Source organism: Cervus elaphus, chromosome 11 (assembly GCF_910594005.1).
Source record: "Cervus elaphus chromosome 11, mCerEla1.1, whole genome shotgun sequence".
Classification (NCBI taxonomy): domain Eukaryota; kingdom Metazoa; phylum Chordata; class Mammalia; order Artiodactyla; family Cervidae; genus Cervus; species Cervus elaphus.
In genome coordinates, this window is record NC_057825.1 from 28,935,597 (window position 1) to 28,963,515 (window position 27,919).

Here is a 27,919-nt window from a genome sequence, read left to right on the forward strand (position 1 = left end):
TAAGGCTTAGTTCCGACGATGCTAATGTAGTGAAATGGGCTCAGGACCTGACCTTTGGATACACAGGTGAAAAGGGTTCTCGCAGGGACTTCTCAGCGATAGCTTTGTTTTTCAGACACGTTCACTGACTCCCTGGCTCTTCCACTGCATTCCTTTCTTCTTTCTGTCTGGTGAAAATGGCCCTGCTTTCTCCTTTCTTTGTAGCATATACTGAAGGAAAAAAAAGAAAAACAACAACAGTGAGATGTTGCATTTTAGAGCATCTGAAGGCCGTGTGGGGAGAAAAATGGGAAGCTGCGATTATGTAAACATATGGAGAAAAATGAGTTGCTAATGCACTTGGTTTCTTTTATTTATATTCTTCCTTCTGTTCCAAATGGTCTTCCAGCGCTGTGAACACCTGATGACACTGTCGCACTGTGCCAGGGTGTGTTCTTGGAACCAGAGCTGGATTATGCCAGCATTTTCGAGTGACAAATAAAAATGGTAAATTAAATCCTGCAGTCAGGGTATGTTGTCTGCATAAGTTCAGAGCTGGTTAAGTCGAAACTCTTCCAGCCCCACAGGGCTAAGAGGGACAGAGAGGAACCACTCTTCCCAGAGTGGGCTTCCTACCTGGGTCCTCTTGTTTGCACATGGTGGTCACTCTCTTGTGCTTCTTCAATAGTTCACCAGCGAGTCCTAACTCTTGACCACAGAGACTCTCAGAACTAGGGTAGACAGAAAACATGAACATTTCCTGCTGTGTTCAAGGTAATTCCTGCACTGAATTTAACTTCAGTAGCTATTAGGAGCAGGAAGTCAATGATATAGAAGGTGCTCAGTAAATATTTGAAGAATAAATAAATGAATATAAGCCGTACATCTTTCTAGGGACGCTAGAGTGGAGCATGTTAAGCAGAGGTAAGTGGAAGAGACCCCAGAAGGGAAATCATAGAAGTTCCCATTGACCAACCTCTGTGCTAAGAATTTGCGTGCCTCACTTCATTTAATCTTCAGGACAAACCAATTTAAGCTAATTTTATTATGTAAAAATTCTCATTTCATATAGAAAAAAAAATGAGGGTCTAAAGGAATTAAGTAAGTTTAGTTAGTCATGTTGTTAGATAGCTGGAGAGCCCGGATGTGAGTCCATTTTTGTCTGATGCCAATTGTCAGTTTTTTTTTTTCCACCACTCTATTGTCACCATTCACACTGAATGAACCTATCCACAGCCTTATTTTTATTCATTCTAAACTGCTTTCTCCCTGCCCTTCTATGTTGAAGTTCTTCCTATCCATTTATCTAGGGGACAGCTGAAACATCAACTGTTTATCCTCAAGTTTATCTTCATTCTCGAATTACATAAGAACTTCATCTCTTCTCAGTTACATGGCACTTATCAGTATCATAACTACAGCCCTCCTGGAAGCATTCATTCAGCTATGGCCTTATACCTCACAGTAGCCATAACTTCCTGGAGGAACTACATTTTACTCCTCTTTGCCTCTGATTCCCTAGAATGCCTACAATTAAGTTGTGCTAACTGTATTTTAAACTGACTCCAGTTAGAGAGTCTGGCAATTTTTTGTTGCTTGTGTGTTTGTTGCTTTTGTTGCTTATTAGATTTTAGATTTGAATGTTCATAACCTGCTCCTCTGCTTTAAGTAGCGATTATAAAATTTATCCCAGTGGGTCCATGTCTATAACTTGATGACAGTGCTGAGAAAAATATGGACTCAATCACTTTAGGGAACCCTTTTATGTATAAAGCTCATGAATCACCCAGGTCTCTTGGTGCCATGTGACAGGAAATAGTGAAACCAGTAAGAGAATATTTTCAAACATGATTTTAAATGAACAGGTAGATGTTGCAAGAGCTTCATGTAAGCACAGATGATATAAAACCATGTTAAATATAATATTATCCCCTCCTATTTAAAATCTACTACACTCTTCATTCATATGAAAGTACTTAGTTATGTGGGTAGAAGGAAGACAAATGGTGAGTTACCTTTCAGGGGTAAGGGAAGGTTATCTCGACTGACGCGTTTAAGTCTTTTTTTTTTTTTTTCTCCTATCTCCCAATCTCAGTTATGGAGTATAATAAATTATTTTGCTGCCTTGAGGAGAATTATTAGTATGGAAATATTATTACTCACACCCTCTAGTTCCCTCGCACATCAAGAGTTTAACCAATATTTCACTCTAAAACACAGCATATTCTTCCCAAGAGGGAAAAAAGTTCATTTGAAATATGTTCTCCTACAGGGATGAAGATAGAAGGAAAACCCTGTGCCTATTCAGTGGCAGCCATTGCTTGCATATAGCCTAGGGAAAATGTGTGTGTTCAGCTGAGGATCATGAGTCTTCGAAGATGGAAGGTACCCCTACCCCTAGTGTAATGGAGGAAGAGTCTGCTCCTCTGTTCAGCCAAGCCACATGAATCCAGCTTGGTACACCCTGGGATGACTGAATATGCTTTTAAGATAGTCTTATAACCATTAGGACAATTGACTATTTCCAGAACTTTGGACATTTCCACCTCCTTTTGTTCCCTTCCCAAGATTTGTCATCTCTAAAAGTCGAGGTCTCATTGATACCTAGTTACAATATGCATTGTTATTGCTGGTCTTTATAGAGAACTACTCTCCTATAGTCCTCTTATACACATTTTTCATTGTTATGACATCAATCATTTCTCCCTAAACCCCTATCATCCTTCATTCATCTCTCCGACAATGTCTATCAGTTTCCATCTTGAGTTATAAGTAGTTGTGTGTGTGGATTAGCTTCTGTTGGAGACAGCAAGAATAGTATCCATCCTGAGTCAGCTTTTTATCCTTCATAGTTGCTCTAAATATGTTGTGAGGAATGATGAAGTCTTGAAAGAAAAAAAGACGAGAAAGGAAAAACAAAGAGAAGTAAGTAAAAGGAAAGACCCAAAGAAGCCTCTCTCAGCATTCTTTTCTCTGGGTTAATTAGCCCAGGAAAGAAGATGTAGAAATAGACAAGTATCGTAAGTCAGGCATGCCGGATTCCTATTCTAATGTTGTTAATTACTAGTTGTGTGATCTTGGATGATATACTTAACCTCTTTGAAACGTAGTTTCTTTCCTAGAGAAATGAGTTTAATAAAACCTGAGTTGTGGGATTGTTTAAAGATTAGGAGATTCTAGTCCATTATGAATCACATAGGACATATAGTTAGCAGACTATAAATGGGAAGTATATTGCTTTAACCCTTTCTCAGTGGACCTGCTTACTATCAAACTAACTCATTGAGTTCATTTATTCTTTCTCTAAAGCATACCTCTAATAGAAAGGGCTTTACCAGCTCCCATTACTCAGAAACTAGGATTGTACATACTTGTATTATTACATATATGACAAATGCAGTAAGTTGTTTTTGGTATCGTGTTTTTCACAATACTGAAAAACAACTTTACTGTGAATGTCACATTTAGTATGAGGGGAGCAGAATATGTCATCCCAAAATGTGCTGCTTTGACACGTGGGCTGTTTTGAGCTGAACACAATCAAGAACCAGCAGATTCAGAAAGTAACAACAACAGTAACAAACATTTACCTCTCCTTTAATTACTTAAAAGAATTTAGATAGGGGGTCTGGCCCAGGAAGGGCACTATTACCATACATACCTTTTTATTTATTTGTTTTAATCCGAAAGACTTACCTGCATTACAAAGCATATATACAATTATTAAACACCTGTTCTTATCTTCCTATGAATTTCCCTCCCCTTTGATAGAGGCCTCCAGACCCCCTTCCCATTCCTTAGCTCAGGATGGCATGTAAGCATCAACTCCCTGATTGTCTCTGTGTCTCATATTTTTAAGGAACTCCCAACGTGCGTGCACGCATGCATGCTCAGTCATTCAGTTGTGTCTGCCTCTGTGTGACCCCATGGACTGCAGCCCTCCAGGCTCCTCTGACCATGGAATTTTACAGGCAAGAATAATGGAGTGGGTTGCTATTTTCTTCTCCAGGAGATCTGCCTGACCCAGGGATTGAACCCACATCACCTGTGTCTCCTGCCATTGGCAGGTGGCTTTTTCTCAATGAGCTACCTGGGAATCCCTAGCTCCCATACACATGAAATTAAATTTGTTTTCTCTTGTTAATCTCTGGTATGCCAATTTAATTATCAGACCAGACAAAGGACCTAAAAGGAAAGAAGGGAGAATTTTTCTGCCCCTGCAAGTGTATGTCATCATTAAACTCTAATATGGACCCTTTTCGTGGGAAAACAGGGAGAACATTGTTTGGCTCTTCAGGTTGAGTTAATTCTAAAGAATTAGGATGATCTTTTAATAAGGATATGCTGTTACTAACTCTTTCCTAAAGGCAAAACAATTCACTTGTCTCTCTGCCTGTGTTTTGGTTTGCCTCTTAATAGAAGCTGTGAGCAGAGTAGCCCTTCAGTTTCTCAAAAAAGAGAGAGAGAGAGAGAGAGAGAGAACATATTTTTCTAACTAGCTACCTCAGGAAGCATTTGGTAGCAAATAACAAGAAATCCCAACTTAAATTGGCTTTTACAACAAGGAAAACACGGTCTCAAATAGTAAGAAGTCCAGCAGTGGGGCAGGTTCTGTGCAAGGTGGGTCATGTATGTGGCTCTCAAATCTGTTTCACCTGGTTATTTTTCCAAGTGATAGCATCATTCTTGAGTATAGCATGGTGACTAGAGCAATTTCAGGCATCATATTTTGTCCTAATAACAACCAGGAGGTGAAGAGTTGAGCATGTCTCTTTCTGTGTCTCCCAAGGACTCCACAGACTTTCTTTCTAATCTCATTGGCCAGAGTCAGGTCATACACTCACTCTAAACCAACTCATGGCAAGGAGAAGGGTGCAAATGTAGGTCAGTCTGGCTGCGCACCTGAGGCACATACTGTATGTAGTAAAGATGGATACATGAAACAAAAGAGTTTCTGTTTTCCTTTTTTTGTTTTTGTTTTGGACATGCTGCCTATAGGATCTTAATTCCCAGATCAGGGATCAAACTCCTGATGCTTCCTGCAGTGGAAGCCTGGAATCCTCACCACTGAGCACTGGGCTGCCTGGGAAGTCCTAAGAATTTTCTGTTAGAATCCAATATATACAAGTATATGGGTCAGATAACCAATAGTGATGACTCTAGAGGTGACTCTGTATACTTTCTGAATATCAAAATGACTTTCTACAACTTTCAAACGGGAGTCATTATTCTTTGATAATATAATGGGAAAATGGATATAGAGTAATTTCATTGTTTTTAATGCAGAAGCTGAACAAGGATTGGCTTAGGCTTTCCAGGAGCAAATCAGGCATCTCTAGTTCCATTTTTTTTTTCCATTTCATAAACAAATGATGGAACAAACACTTTACCTGGTTTGATATATAGGTGAATGGAAGAAATTTTTTATAAATAGTATTTCACTATTTAGACATATTCAAGATATATCAATACCTTAAAAGCAATTTAAACCATGAATTACTTTCAGTATCACTTTTTACCTGGAAAGACAAATGCACAAGCAGATCAGGAGTTGTCTTGTTCTGTTCTTCCATCTCCATTCTTTTTGTACTTTATGTGTAGTTCTCATTTTGTGTTTTAGCTCCACAAGACCTAGACACCCTCTTTATTTGAAGTCATCCCCTAGAGTGGAATTCTTATGGGAGGAACTACCTATTTCCCCTTACAGAAGCCTAATTCAGGTTGTTAGCTTACAGTAGGCTAACAGAGTAAAATGTGATCTGGGCTCAGCTTACAACTGCTGCCCAGCGCCTCAAATCTGGAGGAAGAAACTGAAACACCCAGACACAGTTGAGAGGTTGTCCATACGCAATAGAAGCGTAGAGACGCTAACACGTGAGTTGTCAGGGGCATGACCCAGGCTGTATCCTGCAACCATGTTTTCTTGATTCCTGCCTGTTTTCTGACTCTGGTTCACCAGACTTTTGTTGCATCTGTGAGCTACTCACATCCTTTGTTCCTTGAATGAGCCAGATTTTGTTTGTGTGCTTACCCATGCTTGTTAATACAGCTTGCTTCATAAATAAGAGGCTGGGAGATGTTTAGAACTGGAATTTCATGTCACATGGTTGCCTCTTTCATTCCCTGAAGACTTGAAAAAATCCTGACTATTTTTGAACCACATACCTTCTGCCTGCCAGATTAGATCCAGACCATTTCTCTCCCTTTTCAGCTTTTCTCATCAAAAAGAAGTTCATAGTTAGATGGCATATGGGTTAAGATTACGGTCCAAGAAAATGGGTATCTCAGATCAAAAACTTCTTTGAAGGTTATTCTTGCTCTGGGAAAGAAAAAGAAATAAAGGAAAGATAAAGAACTGCAGTTATATTGTGGCTCCAACAATTGTTTTCAGAAGTCTGTTCTTGGCAGGAGAGACCTTTAGCCTCAGATCAACAAGCTTGTCTGCTGGAGGAGAGCAAAAAGCCTTCTGGCTCTGCAGAGGGCGGTAATGCTTTGTCCTATTGAAATTCATATGTTTTGTTTGTAAACAAAGCAACATTCTTACTAGGCATGCTCTTTATTATTTTACAAAGTCCTTTTACTCACAATGGATCAGTATTTTACTCTTCAAAAAACAAGTAAATGAAAACATGCCTTCTCTGTGTGTGTGCTCAGTTGCTTAGTCTTGTCTGACTCTTTGCGACCCCATGGACTGTAGTCCTCCAGGCTCCTCTCTCCATGGAATTTCCCAAGCAAGAATACTGCACTGGTTACCATGTCCTAATCCGAGGAATCTTCCTGATCCAGGGATCGAACCCGAATCTCCTATGTCTCCTGCATTGGCAGGCAGATTCTTTACTGCTGAATCATTAAGGAAGCCCATATTGTTATAGCCACGCTTTCCGGGAAACAGACTCACTCAGAAGGACAATGCAGATAGTGGAGTGCAGTTTATTACGCCGGCGGGCCCAAGGCAGAGTCTCCTCTTAGCCAAGGACCCCGACCAGCATTTGTGAAAATCTTTTATACCCCATGTGTCCAAACCCACTACCCCAATTCCCTTGAGACTTACATAAACAAAGGAAGGGTAAATACAACTACAATAACCCCATCATTCACGTGTTATGTGTTCAAACAGTCAATAATCAATAAGCCCGCAGTTACATTCCAAATAGTTAATAACTGATGAGCCTGTGCTTACATTCTGATAGATAGTGTCCGGAGGCAGGGGTGATTAGTGTCTGTTTTCTCTTCTTCAAGATTCCCCTGCCCAGAGGGGGCTCTTATCCTTCCATTGTCATTCCCACAGGCGCTAAGCACAGAGTTCAGAGTCCACTGGAGAGGTGGCTGCGAACGATCAGCACAGACAGGCCTGAGATGGCGTCCAGGCCCTATGAATTCCTTCTTCAATATTTTCTGTATTGGAAACCAAAAGGTAATGTCTTTAGTATGTGAAAATCCATTCAGCAAAAATTTATTGAGTGCCACACATATGTCATCTCCTGCGCTACGTGCTCTTCACAAACAGGCTGGTGTTGGGGGCAATGGGACGCTCTGATTTGTAGCACTTGCTCTTACCATGGTGTAAATATGATACTCCCCCCACCAGGGCTGATTCTGAGCTATCAGCCTTGACTTGCCTGAACACAGAACTGGGAACAGATACACACAGTTGCCAGCACATCATAAGACTCCAGAATTATAGAGTTTGAGAGACTAAAAGAAATCACATTTATCTGGTAGCAGTGGGAATATTTCAAAAAGGAAACAATTTTTCCGGACAGGTTAGAAATAGGCAAAGCTTTAGCCATGAGAGGAGCAGATGAACACAGTGATGATGTTACAATGGAGCAGATGAAATGACAGGAACAGAGGGTGGATGAAGTGGCGCAGAGAATAGGTGGGGAATCTGGAAAGGGTGTATGTTGAGAAAATGGATGGAATATGTATGACAGGAAGAAGTGCATCAGGGTCAAGGAGAAAGATGCTGTGTCAGTATTCAACATCGGGAACCGCATGTGTGTTAGGGAGTGCATGGGTATCACCACATGAAAAGTCACAGATCACGTTTCCTGGCAAGCACGTGAAGGAGACCCCTGGCAGAGGCACTGGGAATGACACTTTCCAGAGGTCTTCCCACCAGATATTGCCTGTTGTCGCATTCAGCAACTCTGGGCTCACATTGCATGCTAAGTTGCTTCAGTTGCATCTGCCTCTTTGCGACCCTATGGACTGTAACCCGCCAGGCTCCTCTGTCCATGGAATTTTCCAGGCAAGAATACTGGAGTGGGTTGCCATGCCTGCCTCCAGGGGATCTTTACAGGGATCAAACCAACGCCTCTCGTGACTCTTGCTTTGGCAGGCAAGTTCTTTACCAGTAGCACCACCTGGGATGCCCAGTAATAAGCTGCTTTGTCCATGGGATTCTCCAGGCAAGGATACTGGAGTGGGTAGCCACCCCGTTCTCCAGGGATCTTCCTGATCCATGGATCAAACCTTGATCTCCTGCATCAAAGGCAGACTATCGTCTGAGCTACCAGGGAAACCCAGACTCACGTTAGGTTAAATCTGTTTTGTATCTAGGACAGGTGTCAGTGCTCAGGGGCAAGGTCCATGTCTGTATCTCTGAACATGTGTTATGACTTCAGGATGTAGATACTGCCAGAGGGATTTCCCTGGAGAAAAATAACTCAGAATTATCTATGTCCTCATCCATTTCGGACCTGGCCAGGCAGCCGGTCCCGCTGCAATGCCAGGCCAGTAGCTGTGTGGGCCCAGAATCTCCAGACAGCAGACATTCATCACTGAGGTGCATTCTGGGACACAGAGCTCCCTGAATAGGGGATAGACGGAGCTTCCAGCATGCATTATCCCTTCTGTTACAGGGACTCATCTTCACTGAGGTAGAGCAGGATAATGATGATGATGTCACGCTTGCTGTGGAGGCCAAGGCACATGAGGATGCAGTCAGAGCCTCCTTTGTTTTCTCTGCTAGGCTGCACCGAGGACATCCAACCGCTTCCAGACACATTGCATGTTCACTGCCTCTTTTCCCTTCCCTCTCACTCCCATGAAGCACTCATGTTGGGCTGCACCCCTCCATTGTATGATCCTAAAGTCGGACGCTGTCTTTGAATCAATATTTCTTTATAGCTTCCTTGGCTGGGATCTTACTCCATCTGCCATGCCCTTAGGAGATCTCAGGGAGAAACTAAGGCCCAAGGAAAGAATCTTTGCCCGGGTTCAACAAACAGAGTGAAGATCACTCACCGACTTCAATTGCTTCAGCTCTCGAGGGTCTTGACTCCCAGCGGTTCGCCATACAGAGCACATGGGGGGAGTGATTGGCCACGAGAGGGCCCAGGTAGAAGCAGCTCATAGCAGAAGCAGGTGTCTGTAAAATTGAGCTGCCTTTCTTTGCAAGCATCATACCTATTTTTAAACATGGACTGAAAACATCAACAATGCAGCAAATCTGTTTGATGGCCACTTGTTATTGACAGCTATGTTGCTGCCAGCACCTTAGAGTCCTGTTTCAATTTTGTCCCTTTGAGAGGAGGGCCTTAGTATCCTATGCCACATCTCAACTTTTTCAATAATATAGGTTTTTTTTTTTTTTTTTTTTTTTTTTTGCGGGGAGGGCATGGCAGAACCATGTTACCCTGCAGCTAGTTCCTGGACTATACTCACACTGAGAGGTGATCTTGGCTAGAGAACTTCCTCCTATTGTCCTGCTGCTGTCTTTGAAGGAAGGACTGCTTAACCCCACCTGTAGTAACACTTCTACCTTTTTAGCTATACTCATCCTTGGAATGAGTTCTCTTGCACAAAAGCTCTGGGATCATTCGGGAGGCTTAACGGCAGTCAGGAATGAGATCTCTGTCTTGTTCTCCTGTACTCAGTCCCTCTCAGTTGCTTCCTCAGGATCATAAGCTCCTTCTATCATTAAGCCACCTTGCTCTGAAGTTCTCCTTATACATGTCTGTCTCTTTCTTATGGGCAAGGAGTGTTACCCATTCATCTCTGTGCATCTGTCACAAGCACAGGATAAGGTAGACATTAGGAGATTTTATAGGTGACTAGATTTCATTGCTATGAATTAGATAGGGGGAAAAAATCATATTGGATTAAGGCTCTCCGTTATAATATGCTGCATCCTATTCCTTCAGTCCTGGGTCTGGAGGGACTGAAGAGCGTTAATGAAGGATTTTAAAGGCACACTGCTCCCCCATCTTCAAGGCCTTGCTAATAACAATCCCCACCCAGACCAGGAATCTCCCATTTCCTGAACTGCCTCCTCTTTGTCTGTTGAGAGATTTTCACTGGTCATGAGTCCCACATGCAGACCTTGTGGAAACTTCAGTTCCTGACACCCATCCTTATCTAGCTTGCATCGTTAACCAAGCCGAGGAGTAACACTGGGGAAGACTGAAGACTGAGACCAAGTATAGGAAGGAATATGTGAGTATTTCTTTGGCTGATTTTTGTCATTTCTAACTCAGTCAAGCGTCCTGTTTTACTGGGACTTTGCAAAGCCCTATCTCCCTCATCCTTCTCTTACCTAATATCATTAGGAAACTGACTTCAGAGCTTCTCTGAGTGTTTTGAGGCAGTGGTGTATAGAGAAGACAAAAGTCTTTGCACATGGAAGACCTAAAATCTTTTGAATGTTGACTTCATCCTTCCCCAAAACTGCTAAGCAATTGAACAAGTCACTTCACTCCCTGGGCCTCAGTGATTTTCATTATTTATATTCATGAAGTTGTGTTCGGTTATTCATTCATATGACACTCTATAGAGTTCCAGATTCTGTGAACCTCTGATTCTAGTTCTTCTTCTAAAACCTTCACCTTCATTAGCTTGTCTGGATTTAAATAAGCTGATTTTAACACATATGAGCAAATGTCTTAGTGCTGACAACTGTCTCCTTTCAGGACTATGAAACTAATATCTTCTCTAAGCCAAGGATATTGTATTTTCTTGCCTCAACCACTGATTTCTCAGATGTTCCTCTAAGACACAACATGACCACACATGCCCCAAACCAGCCATTATTATGGTCTAAGAAAGAGAATTGAGCCATGCAAGCTGGTGGTAGCCAAGTGGAAGAAAAGCCAGAACTTTGTACACCTTTTGTAAAGTGCCTGCTTGCATGCCAGTGTCTGGAGTTGCTCTTTTCACTGGGCTCCTGGTCTCAGGCAGTATTTTTAATTCCCAGAGTTAAATCCAGCTGAGTTTGAAATCTGTTGCAACAAGTCACCAGAGGGACTATCTATCTCTCTCTTTCAGAGGAGAAGCCAAGCACAGCAGTTCAATTAAACTAGCACTAGGGCCTGCACTCCAAAGACTGAAGGGCCTGAGGGAAAGGCATCAAGGGGAGAGTTATATGCTCCTGTTCACCCCTCTTGGCTAGAAAATCATGGTGTTGTGACCAGAAAATTGAAATGGAATGAGATCCAAGATGGCAGACACAGCCTTCTTTTCTATTAACCTTCCGGCTGGAGTGCTCTGCAGAAGACAGGGTGACCAAGATAAATTACCTCTTGGATTTCAGTGCATTGTTTCACTAATGTAAGAAGGCTATCTGAGAAGTTTGTGATTCCCACCAAAAAATGCTTGAGATTATAAAAGTCATTAGAAAGGAGACTTTTAGAGCAGCCAAGCAAACCAGGTATCTAAAAAAAACAAAAACAAACCCAAAAAAACCCCTACTCCTAGGATTTCAGAATAAATGAGAGATTAAATGGTAAAACTGCTATGATAATTATTGGCTCTCAAATTAATGGTAATAATTACCTTAGCAAATTGCTATGTAACTGTTCAGTGAACAAGTTCATAATCTAATCCTACATTTTTTTTCCCTCTAAGCCAGTTTTTCTCTACTTTTATGTCTTAAGGCTAAAGCTTCTTGCTTTAGAATAATTCATGCTTTAATCCCCGCTAACCTAAGCCCTTGTTGTGCATAAAGAGAGTAAAATGGTTGAAGGAAAGTATTTCATGGATGCCAATCCTGTGTCCCATTCAAAAGAATCCTGAACATCTGATCCAGACAGGTCTGTCTTCACACTGTTGTGGGGCATCTGTTCTTTGGGAATTAATGAATGAACTGTGATCTTGGAGTCACACTGTTGACCTGTACGAGCCGAGAGCAGGTAGTTGACATCGAGCATAGCTGTTTTCCCTCACTTTGTGTAAAAGACTGAGTGGCTTCTTTCTCAGTTCAAGCTACAAGCTCCAGTTGGTGGGTTTTTTCCTAACGTAAAAGTGGAATCACTGAATTTACTCTCCCCTGTACCTTTTCTGACTCCCTGTGTCTTTGTAGGAATCATTCCTTTGGCTTTGATATATGGTACCATTTTCCCAAAAGGCATCAAAACTTGCTCCTAAGATTGTTACTGCATTTTATTGTCAGTTGTTATCATTGCTGTTTGGAACATGCTTCTTTGGGTTACTTGTTTAATCACTTGATTTTTCAATAGGAATCACCAAGCTTAAACTGGACTCCCAGTTCTGTGCTCAAGAAGACATTAAAATAAGTCTATAGAGTATTATAGCCCAGAATGAACAAAAAGACACATGGCTCAAATTGAGGATTGCTAAGTGAAAAAGCAAAATCTCAAATGTGGGAGTAATTTCTATAGGCTGAGTCAGTGAGGAAAAACTTCCCCAATGGCGCAGACCATAAAGAATCTGCCTGCAATGCCTGAGACCTGGATTCAATCCCTAGGTTGGGAAGATCCCCTGGAGGAGGGCATGGCAACCCACTCCAGTACTCTTGCCTGGAGAATCCCATGGACAGAGGAGCCTGGCGGGCTCCAGTCCATGGGGTCACAAAGAGTTGGACACAACTGAGACTCAGCTCAGTGAGGAAAAACATGAGACTAAAGCGTGATTTGAATTTCTCAATAATGATTTGTCACAGCATAATGGATGAGTAGATGGGAAGAGTACTCAAAGTTCTACCTTACATTAAGAACACAAGAACTGGGACAATTTTTATAAGAAACATACTTTGGTGTTACTGATGAAACATGAGTGACAGTAAATTTAAAGTGGGAAGAGGACTGTGTGTATGGTTGGAAGTGCAAATACTTAAAAATGCATTGAGTGTAGTGCTTGATACACTCTGTAAATAGTTACTGAAATGAATTAATGTATCAGGTAGTACTTTTGACTAGTTAAATGCATGGACCTTGGAATCAGAGAGATTATACTTTGAAGATTTTCTCTGCTACTGATGAGAACTTGAGCAGATTGCCCAACCTATAAGGTTCAACTTTCACATGAGTAAAATGGGTGAAGTTATTGGATTGATGATGAAGTTACTTGATGATAATAAGGAGGAATTTTGTGAGGTAGAAATGAATAAGTGTATATAAAATTCTTGGCATGTTGCTTAGACATTGTAAGCATCAAATATATTATTGTTACACAGATGCAAAGATTTGCAGGTGTATATATGTTGGGAAATAGATAAGATTGGAGAGAGAAGTATATAAACAGACTTTTATGGAAATGAGTATGATGGAAATGAGTATGTGTAAAGAGGGGGGTAATTAAGTGCAACATGGTAGGAGCACCAGTTGGTAGATGAAGGGATAAAAAGCTAATACCTCTTCACATTGAAATGCTGAGGAACTTCCTGGTGGACCAGTGGTTAAGACTTTCCCTTCCACTGCAAAGGGTGTGAGGTTTGATCCCTGGTGGAGGAGCTAAGATCCCACATGCCTTGTGGCCAAAACACTGAAACAAAGAACAGAAACAATATTGTAACAGTTTCAAAAGTGACTTTAAAAATGGTCCACGTCAACAAAATCTTGAAAAAAAAAAAAAAGAAATGCTGACAAGTTCTTCATTTAGCAGATGGCATTGGCTTGGGAGAAGGATTCCTTGGTATTAAACTACAGTCACAGCACTAGACTTGGGTTTCCCAAGGTCCTGACTACCTCTTTTGCCAACAATTAATATCTTAGAGCCAACTTTACTGAACTTACCCCCGTAGCTGTTCACAGGTGATAGGGTCGCAAATAAAAGCATTATTTGTCTCAAAGTCATTTCAATTTCTCAAATGTGTCATAAAGAGTAAGAGTCACTCTGACAAATGTCATTTTACCCATATTTGCTAGATAACCTTAGACTTGTAGGTCCTTTAAACAGCTGTAAACTTCTTGTACTGTAATTCTATACAAGTTTCTTATCTTTTTGACACAAGAGAACCTTCAACTGAAAATTAATTTAGGGAAATTGAAAGTCTTTTTTTCTGTGTTCACCTGTTTGTAAATGATAAGGGCTATAAACAACAGTTTTAATCATTCGGTCCTTTGCCCAGGAGCAGCAGTTTATGATCCCAGCCACCATCTCATACCCACATGAGCTGATCCTCAATTTCAAGCCAATACTCACTTTCTGTGATGAAATGCAAGGGCTCATCCCAATTTAATACATGGCTTCCTTCATATGGAGCATGCGAACTAGAATATCTGCTAGAGACCTGGGCTGTGAGGGTTCCTCTCCCCACCAGACTGCGAGGAAGAAGAAAATTAAATAGTGAAAGAAGTTTCAACTATTTTTATTTGTTAAAATGATTTAAATATTGCAATTTTTTTTTTCCTTTTTGGACTCTCACTTCATAGACTAGCTATTTCTACAGGGATATAAGACAAGGAGGACAGTGGGCAAAGGAACCAAGAAAAATAGTACCAAAAGGATTCATTAAAGTCTAAAACAGATCAAACTTGAATGATGAAAGTAAAATATAAGTTAGGATGGACACCATTTTGGCAGTAACAGTTACTGTTTTAAGGGACATAAAGTACATTGGTTTATAAAAAGCAGGACTCAAATTAATCAGTATTTTACTAATGCACACACCAAGTGTCCACACATCAACTTTTCATTGGAGGCTGGAAAACTCTGGGGGCAATGGCTGGATTTTAACTCATTTTATCCATCTCTTATCTCCTCAGACTTGGGACTCTTGGAGCAGGTTCTAGTTCCTGTGCCCTGTGCAGACTGGCTCAGCCTTTTCTGCAGCTTCCCCAGTCCTCAGCTGTGACAGACCTGACTGGTCTCTATATGGCCCTTGTCCATTGAATCATATACCACTTAATTTTAAGCTTAGGCAAAGAATGACATGTTAAAATGAGTTTATTTTTTAAAGTAATGGCATAGACCAGATTCACACAGAATACCCTAGACAAATCCACAAGCACTCTCTGAGCTCAGAAGTAGGTGTCTTGGTTTCTGGACTTATAAGAGATAAATTTACTCCACTGATGTAAAGGATCATTCCCCAGTTTCCCTGCTGAAATTCTCTAAATCAGAATGTCTGTCCTTGGGGGAAAAAGAAATCATTTCACTAGAGTTATGCTTCTTCCAATTTTAAAAATCTGAAAAAAAATGTAATTTATATTATCAAAAAAGGAGAAAAGTTACCTTAATAGATACAAAAATAAGCATTTGAAAAAGTTCACCATCCCCATTCATGATAAAAATGTTAAGCATGACAGAAATAGAAGAGGAATTTCATGACTTTATATAAAGGCATCTACAAAAAACTTACAGCTAACATTTGGGCTTCCCTGGTGGCTTGGTGGTAAAGAATCCACTTGCAATGCAGGAGACATGGATTTGATCCCTGGGTCAAGAAGATTCCCTGGAGAAGGAAATGGCAACCCACTCCAGTATTTTTGCCTGGGAAATCCCATGGACAGGAGAACCTGGTGGGCTATAGTCCATGGAGTCACAAAAGTGTTGGACACAATTTAGTGACTAAACAACAACAGCAAACATAATATCTAATATGAAAGAGTGAATGCTTTTCCCATAATATTGGGATCAGGGCAAGAATTTCCTTTTCCACTAATCCTTTCAACATTGTACTGGAAGACCTTAAAGTAATAAAGGTGCAATAAAGAAATAAAACCAGTGCAATAAAGAAAGAAAAATAAACAGCATACATATAAAAATGAAGAAATAAAACAATCTATTCATAGAAGATATAATTGTCTTCATAGAGAGTTTCAAAAAATTTATGAAAGACCCTTCTAGAATGAGTACATGCATTTTCCAAGGTTGCAGCATACAAATAACATATAAAAATTAATTGTATTTTATATTCTAACAATGAACAATTGGAACTTAAAGTTTTTAAAAATACCACTTACAGTAACACCAAAATAAATGAAATAAATGTCTAATAAAATATGTGCAAGATTTACATGCTGAAAACCACACATCATGATGAAAGAGATCAAAGAGATTAAAAGCTACACTAGTTGTGTAGCTTTGGGTAAAGTCACTGACTCTTCTTTGACCTCAAAAACCAAAACTATTAAACACAGTCCCCTGCAGTTCTATGCCTATGCACTGCTTTTGTGCAACTTCAGTAAGAGCTGATAATGATACTTAGGGTTAATTGTTGCTTACTATAGAGCAGGCACTATGCTCAGCTGTTAACATGCAATATCTAATTCCATAATCACAATAACTCAGTGAGGTTGATATTATTATTAGCCTCAAATTACAACTTAAGAAACTGAGGCTAAAAGAGAATATATAATATGCCAAAAACCACACAGTGTCAGAGCCAGGAATTGCTTCCATATGTTTCTGGCTTTATGGGCCAAATTCTTATTGCACCCCATTTGCGTGGTGAGTCAGGCTGGCAGGAGATGCAATAGGGCCCTTGTAAAGCAGGAACAGATGGAAGTGTGCCTTCTGCCACCTCAGGGATCGCTGGGCTTATGACTGATTAGCATTCCTCCTGTTTGACTCCGGTTTGGGAATCACCACCAGCTTCTTCTTCTTTATGTTTTTGTTTTTTTTTTAATGTGGGCCATTTTTAAAGTCTTTATTGAATTTGTTATAATACTGCTTTTGTTTTTTTCTTTTTTTGGGCAATTGTTGATTTTTTCATCATGAGACATGTGGGATCTTAGCTCCCTGACTAGGGATCAAACCCACGCCCCCTACGCTGGAAGGTGGAGTCTTAACCACAGGACCACCAGGGAAGTCCCACCATCAGCTTTTATATGTTGCTGTTTTGAGGGCATATACCAGAAGGCCTTATTCTTAGGAGGAGTTGTAATGGCTTTTATATGTGCCCCCTTTGTGCAATTTTAGTGTCAGTTATCACGTTCTCCAAATTGGCCTTCTTTATAGGCCTTTAGGGTTGAAAGCTTGAGTGCATCTCTCATTTCAGCAGCTAATTCCAGGACTGGAATGGGGGCATTGAGCCCGCCACCAGGATGGGAATTGCCTGGATGGCCAGCCACGTTTTCTTGCTATCAGCTCCAAGACTGCACGAACTCCCATGGAGCTGTATGAGCCTGCTCTGAAGTAAATGTAGCCCAGCTAAAGCTTCTAACCCCCATATTTATCGTCAATGCTTGGTGTTTGCTCCCGACTTCCCAGTCTTGAAATGCAAAGTGCATTATATCTAGAAACTGACAAGTGAAGATTTTTATCCATTTGCTGTGTCTGGTGTGATAGCACAAGCAGTGCGTTTTATACTTAAAACACAAGCTGGTTTTATATAAAAATGCATGCAAGTCGAAAGCTTGGGCCTAGGGAAGCTAGTTGATGAATGCATCCTGGTAGGCAATTAAGAAAGGGACAAGATAATGCAGGGAAATTATATTTCTCTCGTTTTGCACAAGATTCAGTGCCGTTCCTGTCTAATATATCAGCCACTTCTATCCTCATGCCACATTGGAATTTTCTTTCTTGAAATTTATGGGTGCACATTGGCTATGTATCATTGCTCTTATTTAATTTCATAGCAAACACCAGCACATCCACACTCTCCTCTAAGCTGCACCTTGCTGCAAACAACAACTCGAAGAAACATGGACCTTCTCTTGAAGGATGAGGCACGGAATAAACATTGTTCCAAGAGAAGTGGGGGTGGGGGGTAGGCTTCTCCAGATCCGTCTCTCTGGAGCACACACAGAGGACATGAAGCCCGCCAGGGCTCCCTAGGCTAATAAGGACTCCGCTGCAACTCTGACCACTGGGTGGGTGCTCTGAAGATGATTCTCTCCTTATGTTAATACACACCAGGTACCCTGGAGACTAGATGTGGTCTGGAAATTCAGCTACCTTTCAACTGCAGCGTACATTTGCATACTAAGTCACTTCAGTCGTTTCTGACTCTTTCACGACCCCATAGTCTGTAGCCCACCAGGCTCCTCTGTCCATGGGATTCTCCAGACAAGAATACTGGAGTGGGTTGCCATGCTCTTCTCCAGGGGATCTTCCCAACCTAGGGATCGAACCTATGTCTCTTACGCCTCCTGCATTGACATGCGTGTTCTTTACCACAGTGGCAAACACCACTGTATGTTTGCCTCTTTGCAAATGCATTCTAAATCCCCTATTCTGTGGGTTCTCAGGAGACCCAGATTTTAGAGTCGGTCCCAATGCTTTTGTAGTGTCTGTGCAGTTAGTTTCCCCACTGTTTCCAGCCAGTTATATCTGAACTGAGAGGAAATTTATCATAAATGGGAAGTGGGACCAGGGACAGGGGAACTGCCCTAGGGCATGGGGGCAGGGGCAGGTACCACTGTCCTTGCACTTAGTGGTGATGTTCAATATATTTGAGACTGTCTATGGCATAGGGCCCGGGCACAGGGCAGATACGGGCCCTAGTGTTGGAGAGAGGCCCTGAGGGTGCCCCCAGGGAGGACCGCAAGATCCTTGAGGAGGAACCTGGAATGGGGATAGGAAGGTTAGGGAGCTCAGACACTGGTTACTGACAGAGCAGGAGAAAAGATTCCTCATGTTTTAGCCATCAGTTTGGGCCATGCCACCTGAGTTTCAGTGCAGCTTGTACAAAAGGGAAGCCTCGGGTCTGAATTTCAGAAGGCAAAGCTCAAAAGAGCAGCGGGACAGTTGTTGCTCTTACATCTGGTGCTGGGCAGGGAGAGCTTTGGCTGATTTATATGAACTCAGCTTTTCTCTTCTCCCTGCCTCTGTTACTCCTGAGTGTTATTAGGACCTGTCTCTCCCTTTTCTCCACTTCAAGAAGCTATAGCCTTCTATGGGTCAGTCCTAGTGGAGAAAGCTAGGACCAGCGTCAGCTCAGAGATGCTAAGGTAATCTCAGGATATGAATAAATGAAATAAGCCTGTTCTTCAGCCCTCAGTATGGGGTTCAGAGACATTACTTTGTCAACAAAAGTCCATCTAGTCAAGGCTATGGTTTTTCCAGTAGTCATGTATGGATGTGAGAGTTGGACTATAAAGAAAGCTGAGGACTGAAGAAGTGATGCTTTTGAACTGTGGTGTTGGAGAAGACCCTTCAGAGTCCCTTGGACTGCAAGGAGATCCAACCAGTCCATCCTAAAAGAGATCAGTCCTGGGTGTTCATTGCAAGGACTGTTGTTCAAGCTGAAATTCAGCTCCCTGGCCAGGGATCAAACCTAAACCCGCTGCATTAGAAGGTGAAATCTTAACCACTGGACCACCAGTGAAGTCCTGCCTCCATACTCTTAATTTGGACAATTTCTTTAGCAGGTATTGAAGTCCTTTTAAATCAAGGACTGTATATTTTCTAGTCTGTTTTTCAAACACCCCACATCATGGCTGGCATGCAATATATATGAGAATAACAGAAGCAGAAGATATTAAGAAGAGGTGGCAAGAATACACAGAAGAACAGTACAAAAAAGGTCTTCACAACCCAGATAATCAGGATGGTGTGATCACTCACCTAGAGCCAGACATCCTGGAATGTGAAGTCAAGTGGGCCTTAGGAAGCATCACTACGAACAAAGCTAATGGATGTGATGGAATTCCAGTTGAGCTATTTCAAATCCTAAAAGATGATGCTGTGAAAGTGCTGACTCAATATGCCAGCAAATTTGGAAAACTCAGCAGTGGCCACAGGACTGGAAAAGGTCCGTTTTCATTCCAATCCCTAAGAAAGGTAATGCCAGAGAATATTCAAACTATCGCACAATTGCACTCATCTCAGACGCTAGTAAAGTAATGCTCAAAATTCTCCAATCCAGGCTTCAGCAATATGTGAATTGTGAACTTCCAGATGTTCAAGCTGATTTTATAAAAGGCAGAAGAACCAGAGATCAAATTGCCAACATCCACTGGATCATCAAAAAAGCAAGAGAGTTCCAGAAAAACATCTATCTCTGCTTTATTGACTATGCCAAAGCCTTTGACTGTGTGGATCACCATAAACTGTGGAAAATTCTGAAAGAGATGGGAATACCAGACCACCTGACCTGCTTCTTGAGAAGCCTGTATGCAGGTCAGGAAGCAACAGTTAGAACTGGACATGGAACAACAGACTGGTTCCAAATAGGAAAAGGAGTACATCAAGGCTGTATATTGTCACCGTGCTTATTTAACTTATAGGCAGAGTACATCATGAGAAATCCTGGGCTGGAGGAAGCAGAAGCTGGAATAAAGATTGCCGGGAGAAAAATTCCATAGCCTCAGATATGCAGATGACACCACCGTTATGGCAGAAAGTGAAGAGGAACTAAAGAGCCTCTTGATGAAAGTGAAAGAGGAGAGTGAAAAAGTTGGCTTAAATCTCAACATTCAGAAAACTAAGATCATCCATCTGGTCCCATCACTTCATGGCAAGTAGATGGAGAAACAGTGGAAACAGTGGCTGTATTTATTTTTCTGGGCTCCAGAAACACTGCAGATGGTGACTGTAGCCATGAAATTAAGAGACACTTACTCCTTGGGAGGAAAGTCATGACCAACCTAGAGAGCATATCAAAAAGCCGGAGACATTACTTTGCCAACAAAGGTCCGTCTAGTCAAGGCTATGGTTTTTCTAGTGGTCATGTATGGATATGAGAGTTGGACTGTGAAGAAAGCTGAGGACCAAAGAAGTGATGCTTTTGAACTGTGTTGTTGGAGAAGACCCTTCAGAGTCCCTTGGACTGCAATTAGATCCAACCAGTCCATCTTAAAGAGATCAGTCCTGGGTGTTCATTGTAAGGACTGTTGTTGAAGCGGAAACTCCAATCCTTTGGCCACCTTATGGGAAGAACTGACTCTTTTGAAAAGACTCTGATGCTGGGAGGGATGGGGGGCAGGAGGAGAAGGGGACGACAGAGGATGAAATGGTTGGATGGCATCACCGACTTGACGGACGTGGGTTTGGGTGGACTCCGGGAGTTGGTGATGGAGAGGGAGGTCTGGCGTGCTGCAGTTCATGGGGTTGCAAAGAGTCAGGCACGACTGAGCTACTGAATTGAACTGAACTGAATGAGTAAAATCAAACACATAACAAATATTTTTTAAAAATCTCTGTGTGATCTTTATAGAAATCTTTTCAATAGAGCAGAAATTAGCTTCACATGATGAAAGAACTAAGACCCAAGTAGGTGAAATGATCTGCTTAGCAGGAGTAAAAGGGAAAATCATGAGTAAGACTGTGGGCTAGACCCAAGTCTCAGTATCTCCCATCACCAGTCCTATATTCTTTCAATTCTATTTTGTTGCTAGATAAGTTGCCTGAAATTTGTGTTTTGTGCTGCAGTAATACTTCAGTGATCTGCAGTATTGTCTTGAGCCAGATATAGGTCCTTGATGTCATGAAGTGGTAATTATTGCAACATAGGAAAAAAAGAAGTGCACTGTGTTTTTGGAGGCTTGCTCCCTGTTATTAATTCAGGTGTTGAAGGTTGTGACACTTGTCATCTGAAAGATAATTTTCCTCAGATTTAATAATCGCAGTTAAGTCTCAGATTTGATTTTAATTTCAGACCTTGATGTCATGAAGTATTAATTATCTCCATTACCTACTGGTAATATTCCTGCAAACATGCACATGTTTGATTGGCAGGAATTTTTATTAATTTACAAGGATGAACTCAATTAGAAGAGCTCAGTTATTGGCACAATTCCACTTACCTACCTGCTATTTCAAATGGAGCAAAATCCTAGCCAACTCTGAATTCCGAGCATAGAGGGTCAAATTATGTAAGTAGTGTAGCTGACTCTAGCAGAGATTGATTGACACGTATTTCATTGTCTGATCTACCCGAGTTTGCTTTAAAATAAGTGAGAGAGAAACCTTTGGGACTAATTAAGATTCTTATAGTCAAGTAATGTGAGATATTTTCCATGTCTACTTGGCTTTCGCCCCTTCTCCATCACCATGCCTAGGGTTTTTCTTGGGGCTGACACAGTCATACCTCATTTAAGGAACTACATTTGTTTCCACAGTGCTTTAATCACATACAGTGAGAAAATTCTGATGAATGCTAATATTTTATGTTAAGTGAGTGACTTTCTCTTAGCTACCCACCATACAGCCAAACAGTAAGGAGAAACTGCCTCAGTAAAATGACATGTCATTTGACAGAGTAGGAACCTAGAGATTTGAGGAAGCCAACCCTGTGTCCTATGTCACATACAAGAATGCAACATAGTTTGACTTGGATAAATTCCTTGCAATGAAATGAGTATTTATGAAATTAAGGAAAAGTGTTTAGCTTGAGCTTGATTCTTCAACATAAGAATACAGTAGGAATCATTTCTTGACCCTCCAGTTGAAGCATATCTTTGCCAAATGACTTTGTAAGAACTGCATTCTGGTTCCACATCAGCAGAAAAAAACCCTCTGTTTAGTTTTGGGGAATAGCAGGGCAGAATAATAAAACAAAGAAAATTCCAACAACGCCTTTTACTTACACAGCCATCCCCTAAGGGGTGTAGCTGCATGGCATGCTTCCACAGAACCGAGCCATACAACCTTAGTGTTCAGAAAGAAAAACAAAAATAATAGTAATTCAGTCCTGCTCAGTCAACTCCAGGGCAAACTGGGGTTTGGGGAATAAAGTCCAGCTACAGTAAAAATGCTGTCATAGAGAAACCCAAATCAATTTAAAAAGAGAAAGGATGACTGTTTGTGATTTGGAACTAAGGCAAACAGCATATTTTTACTTGAAATATTTGCCTTCAGAATTATTTTAGCCCCCTCCATAATGAAAGGACCCAAACCCTTTTCATCCAAAGGAAACTCTGTAGGCCTTTCTGAAAAACAGTACACGTCCCTACCAGACCTTTTCAAGACCATTCAAGATATCTAAAAGAGATTTGCTGGAAACAAGAGTCTCTGGCCCCTGAACACAGTCTTGCTCTCCTCCACTCCTTCCTGGTGTCTGTCTGCTCCGTCTCCTGGCCAGACAGCTGCAGCTGCTCGGGCCTATCAGATACTGGTCAAGAGCTCTGTGGGACTCGGTGGTCAGCCCAGCAAAAGAACACGTTCAGGGCTGGATATATGGTGATATATGCTTCTCTAAGGTCTTACAATAGTCAATCATTACTCAGGTAGTCAAATTTGGTTTTACACTTTGAATCTATCTTTACCCTCTATCTCGCATGGGCAATATCCCATCTTTAGCCTGTGTTTGATTCTCTGGAACAGTGCTGTCAGATAGAAATATAATGTGAGCCATGCACGTCATTTTAAACTTTCTAGGAGCCATATTTAAAAATGAAACAACTGAAGTTAATTTTAACAGTGTGCTACACTTAAAATAGGCTTCCCTGGTGGCTCAGTTGGTAAAGAACCCATCTGCAATGCAGGAGACCCAAGTTTGATCCCTGAGTCAGGAAGATCCATGGAGAAGAATATGGCAACCCACTCCAGTATTCTTGCCTGGGAAATCCCACTGGCAGAGGAGCCTGGTGGGCTATCGTCCATGGAGTCACAAGAGTTGGACACAACTTAGCAACTAAACCACCATAATAGCTAATAATGCTATCATTTCATGATATAATCCTATGCAAATTAATATTGCATATTTTACTACTGTTAAAAGTCTTAGAAATCCTATATGTATTTTTACACTCATGGCATATCTCAGTTCATACCAGCCACATTTTCACACCCTCAGTAGCCACATGCAGATGTGATTAGTAGCTACATTACTGAACAGCAAAACTTTACAACAATGGCTGTCAAACTTGGTGCCTGAACTAGCAACATCAGAATCACTTGGGAGTGCTTTGTAAATATATGTTTAGTGGTCCCCAACCCACTGAATAAGAAACTTTGGAGGTGGGGCCCAGCAATCTGTGTTTTTATAAGACTCCCATCGACTTGTGATTACTTGTGAAAATTTGAAAACCACTGTTCTAAAAATTGAGGAAAAACCATTGTGCATAGAGTGCTTAAGAAAGCCTTATGGAGAGAAACCATTTCCACATCATATTGCCTCACTGTATATATAGTCCACTAAAACAAGTAAATAATGGATGCTTTTCATAATTTACAGAAAAGTAAATGGAATTAATAATAGCATTTTTTTCATGTTAATCCTCTTCCACCCATAATTTTTTAAATATTGGTGCTACAGCATGGGTCTCTGTTTTGAATGAGAATTAAGTTGAACTCAAGAGCAAAGAGGGCTTCCCAATAGTGGTAAAGAACCCGCTTGCCAATGCAGGAGACATAAGAGACACTGGTTTGATTCCAGGTCAGGAAAATCCCCTGGAGGAGGGCATGACAATCCACTCCAGTATTCTTGCCTGAGGAATCCCATGGACAGAGGTGCCTGGAGGACTCAGTGCTAGGGGTTGCAAAAGAGTCAGACACAACTGAAGTGACTTAGCATGCATGTAAGGGCAAAGAACATCTTGGGCATTTGCAAAGTGAGTGAAATTGGACAGGGTCACACATGGAAGGATGGGCCTGCCAGGTAAAAGCTTTTAGAATCTGTCTTGCAAAGAATGTGGTACTATTTCCATTCTAGTCAATAGTTTCTTGCTCTCTGCCTGACACTAGCTTCCTCAAAGGGGCAGATTGTCTCCTGGTAAATGCAAACAGTTTTGTTTACTTTGGGATAATTGCTTATTTTGAATAATATATACTGTGCATAAGTAATGAGTGGAGCACAGTGAGCAAACATTCCTTTCTTCAGTTGCCTCCCATTTACGCATTAGGGAAGTGATTCCAGGGTGGACAAGCCCATCAGCCCCACAAAAGTCCCTTTAGTCTTTGCACTAGCCTATTAGCATGGCGGCCACAGTCTCTGCTGGGCTTGGGAGTGGCCGGCTTCAACCTGCTGCCTTGTTTACTAAGTGGAATCAGCAGATAATTTCACGGTGGTATAGACAGCATGAAAATCCAGCTCAGGATTCATAAATCCTGCCTTAAACTTGGCCGGTTTAGACACAGTCTGCCCCCTCAGCCCTGTCAAATTGGAAGCTACAGAATCACCCCAGGAGGGAGGTGGTGTTTGGGGAAGAGAAAGCCATACCTAGTCTCCTCACCAGCCCAGGGAAGGATGCTGAGGGCTTTGGGACCAGGTGAGTGGGAGGAGAGGTATTAATCACAATCCATAGTCATTGAGTAAAGGAAATGCAAGTCAGAGGGTGAAAGACTGCCCCAGTCCGAGAACAAGGATCACTGAGTTCTTACTGGACAAGCCCTCACTGGCCAGGTGCCTCAGGCTAACAGGCTACATTCACCCCCTGCTCCACAGTTATTTTTATTTGGGTATTCTTGATTAAAATTCTCATTGTTCAGGGTATGTCCAGAGGTTTAGCTGAAAGTGCTAAATTTGGGAAGGAGAGAGGAGTGAGGAATAAGGGCACTGAGCAGAAGGAGACCCCCGTGAGAAGGGAGAAATCTCACACTGACTGAGCTCCTAAGGTGTTTGGGGGGCTCCTTTCACTCTGTTTTGGATCTTCGACTCTCCTCAGTTTTCAGTATACAGGATGTTTCCTGTGTGCCTAAGAATTATAATTCCATGAAAAGCCTCCTACACCACATGAAACACACCCAGAGAGACACACAGACACACACCCCTAAAAAAGACATGAAGCTATATGTCTTTTCTTCTTTTTACTAATTAATTTATTTTTGACTGCACTGGGTCTTTGTTACTGTGTGTGGGCTTTCTCTAATTGTGGGGAGTGGGGGCTACTCTGCAGTTGCGGTGAGTGGGCTTCTCTTGTTGCTAACCACAGGCTCTAGGGCATGCAGGCTTCAGCAGCTGCAGTACTCGGGCTCAGTCATTGTGCTCTCAGGCTTAGTTGCCCTGCGGCATGTGGAATCTTCCCAGACCAGAGATCAAACACGTGTCCCATGCATGGCAGGTGGATTCTTAACCACTGGACCACCAAGGAAGTCTGAAGCTATATATCTTGAATCTATATTAATCTGTTAGGCAAAGTTTCCCAGTTATTTTCCTGAAAATGAAATTATTTATTAGCCAACATGAGTCACTTTTGCTGGAGAAGATGGATGACTTGAATGGATGACTTCTTGAATGACTATGGACCAAGTGGCCACAAGAGGGTCATCCTCAACCAGCAATGTCTGGGGATCTATTCTGTGTGTTCACTGTATCCTCACATGCTCTTTCTTCTGTTGCCTGTGTGCTGGGAGAGAGAATTCTCTGGCGTATTTTCTTATAAGGATGCTAAACCTATAGGATCAGGCCATGCTCATGCCCCCTTTAACCTTAATTACTTCTTTTTTTCAATTAAAAATTTTAGAGCTGTATACAAATTTTAAGATAAGAATTGCACATATTTAAGGAGTACAACATGATATTATTGTGTACAGCATGGTGGCTGTCATTAATAATACTGTATTATGTACTGGAAATTTATTAAGAGAGTAGATTCCAAGTGCTCATACCACACACACACACACACACACACACACAGAATGGTTACCTTAATTACTGTTCAAAGATCCCTTCTCCAAATACAGTCACACTCTGGGTTATGTCTTCACCATATGCATTGGAGTTGGGCACACAGTCTGTGATAAAGTATATCCAAGTGTTGAGCTGCAGGTAGATTTGAAGGGAGCATTATTCCATAGAATGATGATAATAAACATTTATCTGGTGCCACAGTTTCACAAATCTGAGTGATGAAGTATAACGACATGAGATCTGCTGACTATGGCAAGTGATTTCCAGTGGGAAATGCCTCCATCTGACCACAGAGAAAAGGCTGCTTCAGACTGGATTTCAGAGTTTCTCTCCAGTCTGTCTTGGGATCATGTCTTATTGATCATGTAAACTTTTCTAGGAGAAGCATCATTAAGTCCTAGCAAGTCTGCAAAACTCTAATCATCAGGGAATGTATTAAAGGCAACAGATGAAGCTTAAAAGAGAGCATTACCATTCTTACAGATTCTTGGATAAATTACAAAATTCGATTCTGAGGGATTCAAGGGAGGATTGTCATATGCCTAATGGGTACTGAGCACTCATCTTTGTGGTAAGGGAGCTTTCACCTTGCCTCCAAGGGACAGAGTAAATCATGTATGTCCAAATGGGGTTGTGCAGTTCACAGGCAGTACATTTGTCTGCTTTCATCTGCCTGGATTAGAACGAGTGATGTGACTCGTTTACACAGCAGTGGGAAACAGTGAGAGTGTCTATAGAAGACTGGAGTTACTGCCCAGATCTGAGTGCAATAGACAAGGAAGAGATGTGGCTAGTGATGAGAAATGATGAATTCTAGAATTAAAAAAAAAAAGTATTTATTTGGAAAATGCTCACTTTCTGCAGAAAGGTTAGTTTAAACATCTGAGTTAATGTACTGTAAACTGTTAAACTATTTCCTAAACAAAGGGAGTGCATAAATGGCACATTGATTGTTTTTGGTGGGTGCATTGTGTGTTTTGGGTTACAGCTTGTTTGTAACTGAAAGCAAATGGTAGCGGTGTGATGGATTTGCCTATGTGTGAAATGGATCTGCAACAAGGGAATCACGAAACGTTTACACTTCTAGACATGAGCACTCCCAACGCAGCACAGTCTGCCTTTCCAATTTCATCCAACTGTGATGGAAGGAAGAAAAAATTCCATAACATCAATGTGCACTTAATTGTCAGAGAGAAATAAAATTACAAAGTTTAGTAATACCATAAAAATCTGTGCTGTTATGCAAGAACCTAAAATTACATGCTCTCTAAAGGAAAATCATTATACTACAGGGACTCACAA

At 41.4% G+C, this 27,919-nt stretch overlaps 1 long non-coding RNA gene across 1 annotated transcript; it reads right to left on the minus strand.

The window, feature by feature from the left end:
* LOC122703905 lies at positions 1–26,748 on the minus strand. The gene is made up of 5 exons (XR_006343649.1): positions 26,634–26,748; positions 14,362–14,480; positions 13,572–13,701; positions 6,145–6,298; positions 1–210 (listed from the first exon to the last, which is right to left on the minus strand). It is a non-coding gene; the product is annotated as an uncharacterized LOC122703905 (long non-coding RNA).
* Positions 26,749–27,919: the final 1,171 nt, after the last annotated feature.